This window comes from Oxyura jamaicensis, chromosome 2 (genome assembly GCF_011077185.1).
Source record: "Oxyura jamaicensis isolate SHBP4307 breed ruddy duck chromosome 2, BPBGC_Ojam_1.0, whole genome shotgun sequence".
Classification (NCBI taxonomy): Eukaryota; Metazoa; Chordata; class Aves; order Anseriformes; family Anatidae; genus Oxyura; species Oxyura jamaicensis.
Window position 1 is genome coordinate 118,803,954 of NC_048894.1, and position 16,615 is coordinate 118,820,568.

General features: G+C 44.4%; 1 protein-coding gene across 5 annotated transcripts in view; it reads right to left on the reverse strand.

The window, feature by feature from the left end:
* Positions 1–16,615, reverse strand: part of PLAG1 (PLAG1 zinc finger) — a 50,852-nt gene that overhangs the window by 19,789 nt on the left and 14,448 nt on the right. For 2 of the 5 annotated variants that reach the window (XM_035317380.1, XM_035317383.1), the window contains exon 2: positions 2,544–4,996. The exons of 2 other annotated variants lie outside the window; for them this stretch is intronic. The gene's annotated coding sequence lies outside the window, so the exon portion shown is untranslated. The remainder of the gene's footprint in view (positions 1–2,543; positions 4,997–16,615) is intronic. One more of the 5 variants, XM_035317381.1, reaches the window with a different exon arrangement.

The following is a 16,615-nucleotide window of genomic DNA, read 5'->3' on the forward strand; positions in this document are numbered from 1 at the left end:
TGAAAAATTGCAATACCAGAAGCTGAACACAGAAGTTGAAGTGACTGCAACAGGGAAAGACCATGCACAGGAGAGTTAGATTTGCCTCACAAGATTAGATTAGGTGGTTGGGAAGCTCACACATGGGACAGACAACAACTGACAGAGAAATAAAGTGACTGAGAGAAAGGGTAGTCTCCCCCCAGTACCTATGCCAGATCCTGAATTTATGTGGTGTCTTATGCACCAGCCCAAAGAACACAGCAGAAACCCAGTCCTGTCCTTACTCACACAGCCTGAACAACACTGGCTGGGGCTCAAACAGGGCCTAGCACTGCCTTTTTTTTTGTTTGTTTGTTTTTAATAACCTCAGATTTCTGTATGATTTATTGGTGCTATTTCAATTAAAACAAAATCTCCTCTGCTTCTTATCCCAGCCCCCAAAGTAAAGGAGTGCAAAAAAGAGTGCCCAATTCCTAAGCAGCTGCTAATCCTCCAATACACCCGACAGTCAAAGAACTGCTGCTCTGAAAAGATCTGGAAAGAAAGTACCTTCGCAGATCACCATATCCTTACATTAAACAACAAGCATCACATATAGGCAAGATGGCCTTTGCTACTATTGCTATAACTCTGATGCACGGTGACTGTATCATACAACCTTATGAGCTAAAACACAAAAGCCTGAGGAAAGAATAAGTAAAGATGCAGAATACTTAAGGTAGAAACAAGACATACATTGAGAGATTCGATAGGTTCTGCTGCTTGACATCTCAGGTGATGGTCTATTGCCACACGTACATGAATGACTTAAAAGAGCACGGAGCAAGGGACAATATGCAGCAACAAAGCAAATCCCTCTTCAAACTGGTCAGTTGTCTGCATCAAAGCTGTTGTCAGTGAGCCTTTTGCAACCTGTGCAGCACAGGCACTGCGGGTATTTTTGATTCAGTTCATACATACCAGCTTCATCTACGCAATGCTGTTAGCATACACATAACCAGCCTGTTCTGCTTATGCAGAACCCACAGAGGGCTTGTACGCTGCTGTGTTAATAGAGCATCCTTGCTAATGAGGTAAGAACATAGCCCTGCATTTCTTCCCATTTCCCATTCAGCGTGCTGAGCAGTTCGTTCTCAGTGCTCTGCTGCAGTTGGTCATGCAACATACTTTGGGGTGCATACCTGAATCTCTAAGAATTGAGATGTGACACCAGATTGCTGAACAATTAAAAGCACTCATGCATCATTTAGACCTAGATGACTGAGCACAGCAGAGGGAGATGAAGCCAGGCAGTTAGTATCTGGAGCAGCCACCTGGAGAGCAAATTTTGGAATCAGGAGACTGGCAGCAACTGCTAGTTTCAGGCAGCAAAGGCAGAACTTCCCAAAAAGTCCATACAGAGCCTGCCCTGGAGCTACAAAACTAATCTGGGAGCTCCTATCAGTCTGATGAAATGTCATCAGCATGTAGTCACCAAACAGTTTTACCATTAATCATCAGATAATCAGCTCGTTACTGGCAGGGCAACCAAGCCAGGAAGGCTCACAGCAGCGTGAGGAGGTTGCTCCTCGGCACGTCAATGCGCAGGAGGTCACGTACAGCTCTGAAGGGATAGGGCTCCTCGCTGGCGCAGAAGCAGGTGGCGAAAGACAGACCTCTTCCCTACTCTGTCCCCATCTCTGCCTCCCAAACACACAGACTTAGGACTTCATCAAGACTGCGTATTCCCTCACAGTCCTGCCAGACACAGTTTATCGCACTAAGCATTCACCAGTACTAATATTAGGTGGTCTATGATGAAAAATCTGCATCCTGCAAAGTAATTTTTGCTCTCCACAATCCAAGACACCGGTGTAGTCGAGTTCTCTATTTTTTTAAAGCAACTTAGTTCAGGTTCCCTGGTTTCTGAGCCTACGTGAAGTGACAGTAGAAATGCACACACATGACTTTGCCTTGAACAGCTGCAGACTGCCAGCAGGGCAGGCTTCCAGAAAGGTGGAAGGAAGACGGTGACAAAAAGGATGGAATAAAAACAGTCTTATGACTGTATGGTATGCAGCAATGTTTCATGCACGTTATGGGAAAAAATCCCGGAGGGCAGATGGAAACATGAAGTGGAGATGCTTTCGTGAGTCCCAGAGTACATTCCTCTAACGAGCTGTCCAACAAGCCGCCTGAGCTCCTTTCCTGCTGGGGGAAAGTAGCCGTAAACTAGTGAAAAATTTGCAATCAAAAAAGTATGTTTTACTTTAATTTTATTTTTAATATGTTGTGAGGGGATGAACTTTACATTAGTCGTGTATTCAATTCATGTTTCAGACAGGTGTTCAGAAAAGGGATTTATTTACTGATTTAGCTGATGGTACTTTTTGAATAATAAAGACCTTATAAACAGTAGGTTGTGCAAGGAGTGAGATCCCAAATACTGTCAGGAAACATTTCTAATTAACTCAGCTAGCATAGTGGTCTCATTATGGAACATCACCTATGTTTTGCTGGGTGCTGGAGGTAGATGTGAAATGCTTGACCAGTGTTTTGCTGCAACTGTTTAGGTTTAGCACCTTTGTATTGCCTGTTTCTTGTCCCCTTCCAGAACTGCACAATCCATTTCAATCTTCAGGGAGTTCTCCAGGAAACCCTCCTTCCACCATTCTGCCTTTGCAACCTCCTGCTGAGCTGACAATTTCAAGGTTCAGATCCACCTTTCATTTATCTTCTGAAATCTGATGGCTATCTTTTAGCTAATAATTCCCCTCTTCATGCGGGCTGCAGCTTTTTATGTGCTAAGAGAAATCAGAAAAAAAATAAAGATGTTACCACTCACTTACTACAAGCTACATCAATAATGCTAACTAGTTTCTTCCCTCTCGACCACATCCAAACTCTTTTCCCCCAGCTTTTCTTTTCACCGTGTTCCCTTCAAAACTGCAGGATGCTTTCCAAATTACTTCCACATACTACACACGCTGTTGTAGGTTTTTCTGGGGCATATGGAATGGGGTAAGTTGGTTGCTATTGTTTCAAAACTTGAAACGTTCAGGCACTGCTGGATAGGCATTTGAATATAAAGTTTTTGTCTGTTTGTTTTGTTTTGGAAAAAAGACAGTATGCATTATACTTGTAACTGTACAAATGTGCAACTAACTGTCCTCATGTTGACGTGTATTACTCCCTGGCAAATTCCTGGGAGGTGCAAGGGCTTCATTTATAAAGACAACAGGCAAAGAGGGATAATGCACTACAAGGTTACCTGCTAACAAGATAAATGAACATTTCCTAGAAGGAAAAAGAAAAGGAACTCCTTTACCTTGCAATATTTGTGTCAAACCTCCCTCCCACACACTCTTTTTGTGGCTCCTAGAAGTTACTGTAAAGCACACTGCAAAATTAAGAAAAATCCGTACTAGTTGTTACGTTTACACAAGCCCACTATGCTAAATAAAGTGTTAGAAAAGCAAACCAGTTTGAAATTCCTCGGGCGCTTCACCCTCAGCACGCTAATGAAACTCAGCGACAGCGTAGCTTTAGATTTGAGGCTGCATTAAGATTTATAAACACTCTGAGCATGACTAAGGTCTGGAGCAGGGGGGCAGCATAACCAAAGCTGGGGAAGGCTGTGATTAGTGAGGAGGAAATGAGAGGAGATCAAATCAGCTGAGGAAGGAGGCAGAGAAGTGCAACTCGTGTTTGGGACTTGGCATAGCAAAGAAAAGAATTGTTAAAGCTTTACCATCGGCCTGAGGAGGAGGATGCCATTTCAACAGACTGGGGGGAAGGAGCAAGAGAAAGAAAACCACATGATATGAAAAATGCACAAGCATCAAAAAGCGTGATCAAGAGCTTTTGTATTTGTGAGGTCTCGTACCGAAGAGAGAAAACTAATAATCCCCATGTCACCAGCACAGATTGTCACGGATGACACTGAATAGGAGGAGGTCAAACCCACCCTTAACACTGAAGGGCAGCTCGCATAGGCAGGGGCGAGGGGCGCAGACAGGAGGAGGCAACACGAGTCCCATGTAACACCATCCATCCTCTGCGTCTGTGCCCCCCCAAACACACGCTCCCCTCCAGCCCCCCACTCCTCTCTCATTCCACCCACACGAGGGGTCAGGATGCTGGGGGACACCGAGGCAAGCTGTGCCGTGACTCAGCTGGCATGGCTTTGCTCCTCGCCACGTCTAACTTTGTGCCTTACCCACACAGCCAGGCTCCCCAGGGAAAGCAGGGAGAGGGCAGCGTGCTCCTGGCTATGTCAGCACTGACTGCAGGGTCACCCCTCTGGTCCTTCTACACCCCTCCAGGCTACAACCAGGGCAAGGTAGCTACAGGACGGAGACCTGGGCAAGAGAGACCTTCATGCCACTCCTCCTGGGATGGGGCTCTTACGCAGAAGGTTGAGAGCGTAGGTAACGGGGGAAGGAGGAGATTGGAGGTACAAGGAAGCTGAGACAGCAAAGCTTCCAACGAGTCCTTCAGCAAACCAGGACTCACAACTAGGCAAGGTTAGCTGAGGGAATGAGCTGAATTTACTGGGTTTGACGTGCAAGAATTTGGGGGATGGCGTGGATCTGTTATTCTCTGGCTGAGGTGGTAAGAGCAAAGAAGACACGCAGGGATCAGAGCTGCAGCACAGAAGTTCGGAGGTGGCCGGTGAGAGCACATACGTGTGGATGAGGAGCCCGCAGCTTATAAACACACATGCCTGATCCGAGCTGGAGAACCGCCAAGCTGAACGGCAAGGGGAAGGCCGCTACCTGCGCCAGGACGCTCCAACCCAGAAAAAGCAGTTTAAACCCTGCTGCGAAATTATTGTGCAATTGGGCATGCAATACTTACTGGATCGGTTTCCTCCTCCAGCCTCTGCAGGATCCTGTAGCTGTTTCTGGAGTATTGTTCGCATCTGATGAGTCACAGTGCTTCCAGCAGGCCCAGGCCGGGCCGGACAGTGTGGCATAGGTGAGGCTACTGACCTTTATTTGCTGGGCTTTTACCTGGTTGCCTCGGGCCTCTGCTGTGGCACTGTGCACCATCCGGGGAAAAAAATAAATAAATCACTCCTGGACTTGGTGGCAACATCGCCGGCAAAACCCCAGCCTGGGGAATTTCAGAGGGCACTCATCCTTTGTCTTCTGATGCATCCTTTGTGGTCTTTTGCATTGAAGCATCCCTGAGGCCAGATCCAGGTGTGCCCTCTGGCTTTCACTTACATGGGCAGTGACCTGTACCTGTCCATCCTGCAATGATTCTCCTCTGAGTAAGGTCAGACACGCAGGGACGGGAAGCCACACAATTCCAGAGCCTTTGCAGACCCTTTGTAACCAGTAACTCACCACAAGCAACCTGTTTACAACCATTATCATAGAGAAGAGCCAACAACACGTATGGAGCATTTACATCCAGTCTGGATGATGCTGGAGTGACGGAGGACAGGGAGCCAGGTGGGAAGAAATAGAGTGCAGAGAACGAACTGGTTCATTATAAGCCAGTAACTCGAAGAAACCTCAGAGAGGAAACTCACTCACTGCTACGTGCATTTACTGCGCTAGTAGGCCTTTTTGATACAACTTTGAGAATAAGTTCAGCACACACACGACACTGACAGGAACTACTGTGGTCAAGGTAACATCCTACTGCAGACAAAACCACAGTAAATTGTTAATTATTTCCCAGTGATCAGGAGTCCAGACATTCTTTCTCACTACCTCTGTTTTAAGGTTTACAAAGGGACGGTTCTGCATTTTATTTGCTTGACTGAATCCTGTTTCCATACTTCAGAAAGCAAAACAGAAGGAAAAAGAAAAAACAGTAAATTTTTCATGCAGTTTCTGTTTGTTAGGTCAAATCTTTATTGAACATACAGAAGAATATCATGCAGAAGGGAAAGCAAAACAAAAACAGCAATGAAAACCCACCCCCCTCCCCCAGATCATTCCTCTTCCTCTGACTTTAACAGCCTACTCTAATAGGTAACAGAAACGGGTTCAGGCACCTGCACTAACTGTTTTCAAGTGGGTCTTCTCAAGCCACCGAGATGCCAAAAGAACAGGTCAGGTGGACACACATTTCAGATCTGGTAAGCCCTGGTCCCATTTCTCTGATACCCCTCTGCATCTTTGAGCAAAGGGAGCTCAGATGTACTGCTTATCAGCTGGTGCATTTTTATTAGCCTCCAATCCTTGCTTAAATAAAGAAACATAACCACTTGATCATCTACCTCTGACGAGTATTCCCTTCCCATGCAACCTGACCTGCCAATTCCTACCCACAGGGCTCCTGCAGCTTCCCCACCACAGCTCTACCATCCTCCTGCAAGGATTTCACCTCGAAAATGGCAAAACCTGAGCTTCATCTCCAGGCTGCAAAAGCCTGTAGGCCACCAAGCGTTCAAGTTTTCTATTAGATATACAGGCTGCTTTTTTGTTTACAAAGGCTTGGATGTTGAGACGACACCACCACAAACAAAATGGGTATTTATTTACAGATATCACTAGCGATTTACAAGAAAATGTAATAAATGGGTCGCACACGAATCTGAAGATGTCTGAGCAGCTGAAGTGCTAGGTGGCTAACTGGGTATTTCAGCCATCTCAGTTAACTTCAGTATTGCATCAAATGCTCTACGAGAGCAACAGATCACTAATGCCAAGTTAGTCATTTTCAGTAACAGTTCTCATGGAATTTTTTCCTTCTAAATAATCAAAACAATTGGTCATTGGACCTTATAAGGAAGAGTGCCATACCAAACAGAATTTCATAAAATACAGCTCGTTTAACTTCGTGGTTCCCCCTCCAGCACATCTGCAGCACCTGAATTTTGGGACTGTATTTTATGTTTTAAACAAGAAGATAATACTATTAAAATAATTAACAGTAGACTAACTTGGTCACATAGTTTCAACTGTTCTTATGACAATATGAAACATCCAATAACACCACAGCATAGCAATTTTCAAACTTGTAAATACAAATACTTTATTTTTAACAGCAAAGTATTAGCCTGCGAGACGCACTGCCAGAAGGCAACAGTCAGGCAGACAACACTTATCTCTAACTGGATCATCCAGAATTGTAACACGATTTTAAGAGGGCTTCAGAAAAAATAATAGCAACCCTCTTTTTCCAGGACGGGATCCAAACCAGCAGAGAGTTAAGAGAGGATTTGCTCCTCTGTATCTTATGGTTATACCACCCCCTGAAGCATCTGATAGCTGCTAATATCAAGACAAAACACAGGACTAGACAGAACAGTAGTCAGAATTCCTGTTGTGTCAGATCTAGAGAGGATAACACCTTTGTGAACTCCAAGCAGCAGCCTCCCATCGCTCCAGAGCGTCTCTTGAAGCATGCAGTTGAGCTCGCCTCGAGTCTAGCAAAGTATATGTTTTAAGACCTCGGGCACTGGGACACCTGCCAAGTCACAACAAATATGTATACACAATCTAATCTACTTAAATTTTGAGTGGAAACTCTGTGCCCTTTAGATATATCCCTCAAGGCTACGAATAGCTTACTTGTTGGACAGGATGAAGTTTCCCTGTGTAAGTAATAAACGAGCTCGTCTGGCATCTAACCACGCCTCCCGGCTCCTTCCAAAATCAAAGATCGAGGAAGGAGGAGGGATGGGGATGAAGGTGAGGAGATAGATGAGGAGATAGGGGCGAAAGCAGAGTAAGGAAGAGGAAACAGACAAATTATAGGTGGATTAAGAACAACAAGGCTCCCTTAACAGAACAATTATAAGGAAGCAATCGCTTCCCTCCCCTTTATTTGGCAGATGACAAGTTGGTTAAAAAACAAAACAAAAACGAAACAGGGAATACTGCGAACGGGGGGAGGAGGCGGGAAGGGGGGGACTAAAGAGTGAAGTGAAGCAAAGCAGAGGCAAGGCAGCAAGGTTTAACTGCAAGGCAATGCTCACTGTCCAACAGATCTGAACACAGAGAGGATTATTCACAGCCTTGGTATGGTCACCTTTTCTCAGGAAAAAGTGTCCAGAAAGCAAGCCAATGAAATCCTCGGGAGCCTGTGCTGGCTTCTGCAGCTAAAAATAAAATTAACAAGAGAATAATCAAAAGAGTTTAGTGTACAGATGGATGCAAATGAGCAGGGGCACATCGCGCCAGCACAAAGCGGTAGTTAAGTAACTGTGGTGCTTTCTAAAATGAGCTAATACTACTGTTTTTCTTTAGAAGCAGGTGACCATTGTGTTTGAAATTTCATACAGCACTTGTTTTTATGACCTATGAACCCTCTGCTAAGAAAAGCTAAACAACTGGATAAATTTTAAATAAGGGATCTTTGCATTTGGACGCTCCAAGAAAATTTTCACCGGCAGCCTCGCTTCCTACCACTGACCAATCTCTTATATAATAACTATTAATCCTTTAAAAACCTCGGTCTAATTGCACACAACAGTGGAAGGGCTTATCTGAAGTAAACCCGGTGCGATACACACTACTTGTTTTAGCAGGATTTCTTCTACTCTTGACAGATAACGTCACAACTCCGCGTTTCCCAGTGCAACCGCCCTGCTTACACAAATCCGAGTAGCAGAGGGCAGGTGAGGGAGATGTGGAGGCTCACGCCCATGTCACTGATGTTTGTAAATGCACAAAACCACAATCTTTAGGAAAAAAGAAGTGGTGCACTCGTGAACATGAGGCGTGGGTTCGTGACAGCAAGCGCTGGGTAATCCAGTCTGACAGCACGGCACCCACTCAAGCTTTTCGTCAGCGGCAACACACGAGAAAGCAACACACAGAGACTTGGCTGTAGAAATTGAGTTTCTTTCCTGCCTCCTATCAGATCGCAGAAATCTGCCGGAGTAATGAAAGGTATGCATCCCCTTCTCCTGCACAGAGAGCTGGAAGCTCGTCTGACTAAACCACGCGTGCTACGTATCATCGACCACACACAAGATGCTCGTTCCAGACCCGTGGTGATGGCAATCGTCCTCCTCACCACCAGCTGCTGAAGGGATGGGTACGCAGCGGCCAAAGGGAGGAAGGGTTGTGTGAAGGAATGGCTAAGGAAAGCAGCTCAACGCTGGAGAAAAAAAAAAAAAAAAAAGGTAGAAAGGCCTGATGATCTCTGTGTGTCCCTTTCTGGGATCAGCTGTGTCCTTACAGCAGGGAGGTGCTTTTGGAGGGGCCTGTATCCCAAACGGGAGCTAAGAACATCAGACGTTTGTGTTTCAGCTGCACTGTTGCATCAGTTGTCACCAGAACTTTGGGGTTTGTACCCAAAAGGCTGTGCTTGCATGGATGAGGGCTGCTACTTCACTTCAAGCGCAGGGCTGTGGGAACCAGCACTGAGACACCTCACTTTTTTTTTTTTTTCCTTTCTTTTTAATTTTCTAAAAACAGAACAGCGAAGAATCACTCAGCGTGGGTATAGATACAGTACAGATAATTGCTGGCAGTTAACCTCAAGGCCTGATTCCTCATCAGATTTGATATCTGACTTGGCAAGCAGCTTCAGCAGTTACGTTCTCCTCTCTGGAGCGGTCCCAGAAGCCAAGCAGCTCTCTCCAGAATTAGGTAACTGCGCGCAACGAGCGCCCTGTTTACCGGGCCAGCCGCAGGCAGAGGACACGGTGCCCAGCCCCTGCCCCAGGCCGGCCAGACACAAGCCACCTCCTGGCTGCGGGCCGGGGCAAGGCAGCGCCCGGCCGGAGGGACCGCGCGTGGATCCGAGCGCAGGGGGATGGCGGAGCAGCACGGTGCCTGCAGCTCGGCGGGGAGGACGAGTGGCACTGGATGGCTAAACCCATGTCACCAGGGACACGAGCACTTCCCTGAATGAACCCGGCCTGCCAAATACCCACAGCAACTTCTAACTACAAGAAGCAGCAATGGCAACTGTTTCAACTGGCTACTCCCACGACAGAGAAAATAAGATAGAGGTTCACAGCCCACAGCTCACAACCAGAGGCTGCTGCCAACATCTGAGAGCAACACTGGGCCTCCTGGAAGGTGAGTCAATGAAACTAATCCAAGTATCTGGTACACAGACGTAGCACCACCTCTGATACTTCAGCACTATCTTCTGATTTAACAGGAAGCAACATTTCCACGTGATGAGATGGGAGAGTCTCAGAACTGCGTCGAGTCCAGAAAGACTTTATTTTTTTGGCCTCAATTCAATATTGAGGAAAGGTGGAAAAAAGTTATCAGGCCATACTATACCTGACGATAGCGTGGCCTCCTGCTCGGAGCATGTTTTGAAAGAAAGAATGAAAACACGAAGGTAAAGAGAAAATAGAATAAAAGGTAACATGATTTTTAAAAGCTGAACAATGTCAAACATCCAACTTTCCTTCAACATGACAAAACACTCGTTATACAAAGGAAGCACAACAGTTGTAGTCTAACTCAGTCAGTCAGCTGATATACCACCACCTGAGCAGCGGTTTGCTGAGCTGAGAAGAGAGGGGTTAGTTCCAGGATCGCGAGGCAGGAAAAGCAGCAGATCAAGAGGAGACGACAACAGATTTCTCTCTGAAAAGTAGAAGGATGTTATTTATGGAGTCCTGCCAAGACTGGTTGTCAGTCTTTTTTGATTCAACATTTTCATTTCTATACGTACTTTTTTATGCCTGTATGTGAGCACTACCAACATTAGTGGAAAATGCAAACTGAGGTACCAGAAATTTAGTACAGACTGAAACAACCCATAAGAAAAAGTGCGACAAATCTTAAGGACAGCTGCGACAGAAAGGGGATGAAAAGTTGCAACAAAGGAGAACTTTATGCACTTAGAGACTAGTGACTTCTGCTGAAAAGTGAGGAATCATTACTTGGAAGTAGCAGAGAAGGATAATGTCTGTGTATGACCATCCTATAAGCAGCTACTAAAAGTCACTAAAGAGAGCTGTTGCAGAAGTAAGAAAATAAAATGATTCAAAAAGCACCTGTATTTCCAGTGCAGAAGGGGACATACAGACATTATCATCAAAATCTTGTTAGGAACACGATGTACAAATCTGGTAATACAGATTCACAAAAGATTTATTTGGAGTAGCACCACAAAACATCTGACAAAAAAAAAAAAAAATCACAAAAGGTCTTAATAATTACACCAAAGACAATCAGAAGGGTTGGCATAAAAAATAAATATAAACTTATCATAAGTTTAGGCTGGAAATTGCAAGGGTTCCTAGCCAACAAAACACTGCTTCTCAGTTTACTTGTCAAAAGATGGAGGAAGACATAACTAGTTTGCAGGTGGACCAACACAGGGTCACAGACAGACATGGTTCCTGGGACAGCCAGCCGCTCACCCCAGCCAGGGCGACTTGGTCCAGTCCCGCATCCCTGAACTCCCAGCAGAGCACAATGACAGACCCCACGGGCCAGGCCACGGGCCCAGCACCAGCCAACAGCAGACCATGAGAAAAGGCAAGCACATGGTATTTTGGGGAAGTATCACCATTTGTGATTTAGGGAATTCCTGAGCTAGGTATATTTAATAGCTCCCCGAGCACTTCTTTCCCACTCTTTTGGCAGTCCCTTTTTTGTGCCCACATGAACTTTTTTACTCACAACATCCCATGGCAAGGATCTCCACAGCTTCATTTCACATTTTATTAAAAACTGCTTTCTTTTAGCTTGTTCTGAACCAACCTCCCACTATTTTTCTTACTTCTCAATAATTTTGCTCCTCCTTCATCTCATCTACGTCATTCATGATTCCCTTATGGTCTGTGATTTGAAACCTCTACTGCATTCTCCCTTTTGTAGTCTCTTACCAGGCTGAAAAAGTCCAAGTCTCCTTAGATCTTTCTTGTGTGGAAGCTGTTTCACTACTTTGTTCATATTTAACACCTTTTCCTGTATTTTCTCCATTATACATCTACCTCCTGTATGGTATTCAAGAGGGACACACTGTGGATTGCTGCCTGTTTTATGGTACATGGTCTTCACATGCTTCTGCCATGGAATGTCTTGCAGCAGGGTGTTCAGACACTTGAGAGGCTCAAAAGGTCACAGGAAAAAGTTAATGGAAAAAGTCTAATAAGGGTTAGTAAATATAAAAAAAAAAAACACGCCACATCTGGCCTTTGACCAGCAAATTACTGGAGACCAGAATACTCTGGGAAAGCTACAGTGACATGCTTGTTCCTGTGCCTGTCACTACACGCTTGGTTTTGCCACTGTCAGATACAAAATGCTGGGTTTGATACACACACCGGCATAATCATTCTTACTAAACAGAATTGATCAGCATTTACTGAGCTGATTAAAAGCAGGATTTTTCATCTCAGGTCTGCCTTAACCGGGCTGGTAAGATCTGAGATAACGGTTCTCTGTCAAGCCCTGATTTGAAAGCACGACAATTCCTCTGTTAATTCACACAAGAATTGACAGTGCTGTCAGTAGGTGCACGCACTAACTCCAATCCAGCATATTTTACTATTGGCAGAATTAGGAGTATCACATTTCACTATGCTGCCAAACACTTGCCATCATAACACAAACTTCTCTACGTAAGACAACAGACTGCTTTGCCAAACTGCCATTGTTTGGGCTGAAGTTTTACAAGTTAGTGTCTGCTTCAGTATTTTGTTTCTTTACATTTTATTCATTCAAAACAGTACAGATGTTTAAAAAAAAATCTAAGGAAAAAAAGTTTTGCCTTCAGCAAAAAGTTCTGGCAGATTTTTCCTACTTATCCTTCTAGAGTTTTGAACCCCTGTCCTTTCAGATGGAGACTTGAAATCTAACATGAATAGTGGTCAAGCTGTCATTCCTGTGACTTCTGCCCAAAACTGGCCAGATGGATTACTTTTTTTTTTCTTGATTACTTTTTCCACAACCTCTTTAGTCATTCAGAAACCAACCTTTTGAGTCAGATAACTGAACACTGTCCTAGAGAACTCAGAACCTACCAGAGATCTCTGTCATTTAAATTTAACACTCCAGAAGAGGTCATTAATTTTCCAGGTCCTTGGCATGGGTCTCCAAGGAGTGATTTGCAGAAATATTTAATGTCTGCAGTTGCAGTGGAAGGCAGCGAAAGCTGTGTTCTCAAAAGTTTATGAAGACAATAGTTTTGAAAAACTAGGCCTAGTAATCTCAAAACAGGTTCTTCTGAAAAATGCCACAGAAACTTGATTCTTAATAAACAACCCTCAGGAAAACCACAAGAGCCGTTTACTTTATTTTCATGCTGGATTTTACCCTGGCCACGCACTGCAGGCTGCCTTGTTTTGGTATCGAAGTGCCTAAGGTGCAGGTCCCACGGTGTAACACCTCTCTCCATCATGAGAGCCAGAAACGATGTACCCCCGCGTAGGTACGTCACAAGGGTACGGGCTGGGGCTGCAGGGCAGGGTTTCTCCAAGTATCCAGGGCCTGCGGCAAAACATCAAATGTGCTAGGGAGCATACCAGAACTCTGCATAAATATGTTCCATTGTCAAGATCCATGTATAAGTTTCCAGCCAGCAAACTGGCTTGTGAACTCCCATCTGCGGGATATATACAGCTCTGAGAACGAGCATCCCGCTGGGTACGTGCCTTCAGTGATCCAGGGCCTGAAACGCAGGGCAGCCCCGGAGCGCACATGGCAGTGACTGAGAGGAACATAACTTGGCCTTGTGTAAACGGGGGGCAGAAGATTTTACTGCTTGATTTAAAAACAGGAGTGTCACCCACCATCGCTAAAGTGACACACAAACTTAAACAGTGTGCATATATGCAACTGCCAGTACTTTAACTGCTTCCCCCCCGCTTTCCTTTCCACACTTCTCAGCTCAGCTCTGTAAGCCTGACAGGGGAAGGACAGATGCCTGCTGTGTTTTCCTTTTCAGCCTCTAGTACACTGAATCCTAAAAATGGATGCTATTTTTTTTTTTTTAAGCACGAGAACAAAGCAACACAACTCCTAAAGCCTCCTTTAGTTCTATTTATTCGTGCACGGTCATCGGTGCTTAGAAACAAACATTCTTCCTGTCCACCGCTCTCCTGTGAAAGCCCACAGTATCTATAGTTACTGGAGAAGAGTGCTTCAGTTATCTAGGCTCCGCTCCTTCCCATGCTTTACTTTCAAGCTTGTCCCAGAAGGCTTCCTTTCTCAGAGGATACCAGAACCACAGTTTCGCTCTTTCTAAAGGCAGCAACTGAAATTCTCTCTCGTCACTGGGAAGCTCATCGCTTCTTAAAAGAATCAGATACTGCGATCACATCTGAGACCAAAGATCTAGAGCCGCTTCTGATCGATTTAACAGCTTTCAGCCAACCCAGTGCCAGGAACCCAGTGGTGCAAGAAAAGTTGAGAGACTGCAACTCTGCCCCTAAGAAATGCTGCTGCAGAGCACAGGCTGAGAACAAAACAACAAACCAAAACGAAACGACAGCTACCAACTTCCCCCAGACCATTTTTTCCTACTTAGTTGTAGGTCTTCCTGTCAAAGGAAAGCATATAGGGTAGGTGGCACACACCACCACAGTAACTCTGCAAAATTCTCACCAGGACAGAAATAGCATCAGGAAGAGCACCTCAACTTCCTTCAGAGTGTCCATGGTTTTCTAACAGCCCTAAAAAGCCAACACCACAACAACTCCCCTCTAGAGCATGGAGTGACATGAGGGTGCAAGGGGAGAAGGACTGTACCAAGCAAGATGCTTTCCTACCCTTCTTAAGCCACACCTGCTAACAAAAGGCAATCTCACACAAATATGAGACACTATGGGCTGATTTTGCTGGGCTGTTCCCCCTTGGCCACTCGAAAATCAAATTTTCTAAAGAAGATTCTGTATTTTTAGACAGAGGTAGCTTAAAACCATTCCTCCTTATGAGAGAGGGTGCTTCCCCCTCGTTAATGGGGCAGCGGAAATTTGTGCCCCAGAAATTTGGGCATAATTCTGAAAGGAGCAAACAAACAAGCCTAAATCCAGTTCACGCAAATATCCTCCCAGAAGCACCGTTTATATGATTCTTCCAGCGGTGCACAAGGTGCTCTGAACAAACAGAGCACACTGCAGGACACAGGGAAGCAGCCCAGTGCAAGCCGTGCACTGCAGCGGAGTCCTTCCGCTGCGGGCGAGGTCAGAGCCCAGGGAACTGCTGTTGTACACGACACAGGACAGCAGAACCCATGGCCTGAAACTCTGCTGGGAGATGGGCACTGCTGGGGGCTCATCAAGGAGAACAGACAAGAATCCTCTGACGCACACACGTCATGGGATGCATTTCAGAGGACTGATGCGTATTGCAGGTACATCCTTGGTCACAATCTGCTAGTGTTTTATCTATGAGCTCCTCACCATTAGACAAATATCCTTCGGTTTCCTAGTGCTCCTCTGTCACAGAGCACCATCCAACTAAGCAGGGAAGAAATAAGAACACAAACATTTTTCTTTTGCAAAGACTGAGTAACATGTGACAGAAAAATGATGAAAGCAGAGTAGAAAAGCAATTTGGTACAGAAAAGTACTACATTAAAAATAGCAAGGAAAGATTCAGAAGAGTCTGAATCAAAACAAGTTAAAAAACAACAATTGAAGAATGCCTATAAATCAAGGATTTCAAAATACTAAACAATATGAGACTTCATTATGAAGAAAAATAAACAGAGAGAGACAAAAGAACCAGATCAGTAAGATGTTTTGTAGTGCTATTAAAACAACAGTCCACCTTGAGAAGGTAGTTTTCAGATGCATTGACAACTTCAAACAATTTTTGCTCTACATTTTTTATCACAAATATAAATCAAAACTGTTGTTCAGGAACACTCACGCAAACTTGAGACAAATGTGAAATAAGAGTAACAATAGAGGAAACAAGTCACTTCTAGACAGGCAAAGAGAGAAAGCAGAAACCCCGAAAACCTGAAGCAGGCAAAGAAACAATCAGTTTGCTCCTTTTGAAGGCAGTGGGATGCAGTGATGATGGCTAGGAACACACCCTGGTACTCCTTTACTATAAGGAATTTACCATTAAGGCTTGACCTCTTGCCTGCCTCATTGTTTCAAATACAAAAACTCCTCTTTGGTAAATACATTCTCGTCTGTAAAACATAATTATGGTCTGAAAGTTGATGCTAAAAATAACTCTAAGGAGCTTCGCATTCATGTCTTCTTGATTTCTGTATCAATTTACTTGATTGCAACAGTCAAGTGTACGCCCTCTGGTCCTCAAGACTGAAATGAGTTCTTAGGAGGTTCAGTCCTTCAGAGGTGTTTGACAGGGTGACAGTTTTGCATTTACATCTGTAAATAATAGTTTAAACATTTATATGTGACTGTAAGCACATATCTATAAAGGACAAAGCATTCACAAATGTTTAGTAACTTTCTTATGAAAAGCAAGCATCTGAGTTAAAAAAATTAGATTAGGGAAATTTGAAAAAAATAAAAAAGAATACATGTTCCACTAATCCATACTGGCATGCCAGGAAAACTTAAAGACAATTTGGAACGAACTTCACAAATTCTTACAATTAGGAAATACATGAGGAATAACATCATGAATAAGTCTTCAAATTAGCAAGTGACCAAGAAGTATACAGTTTGCCAATTTCAGTTCAAATCAAAATACTTCATGATACAAGCATATTTTTAGTACTTTTACAAATAAATGATTTCTTTGGAATAAGATTCTTCACTCACTAACATTTTCGTTTTTTC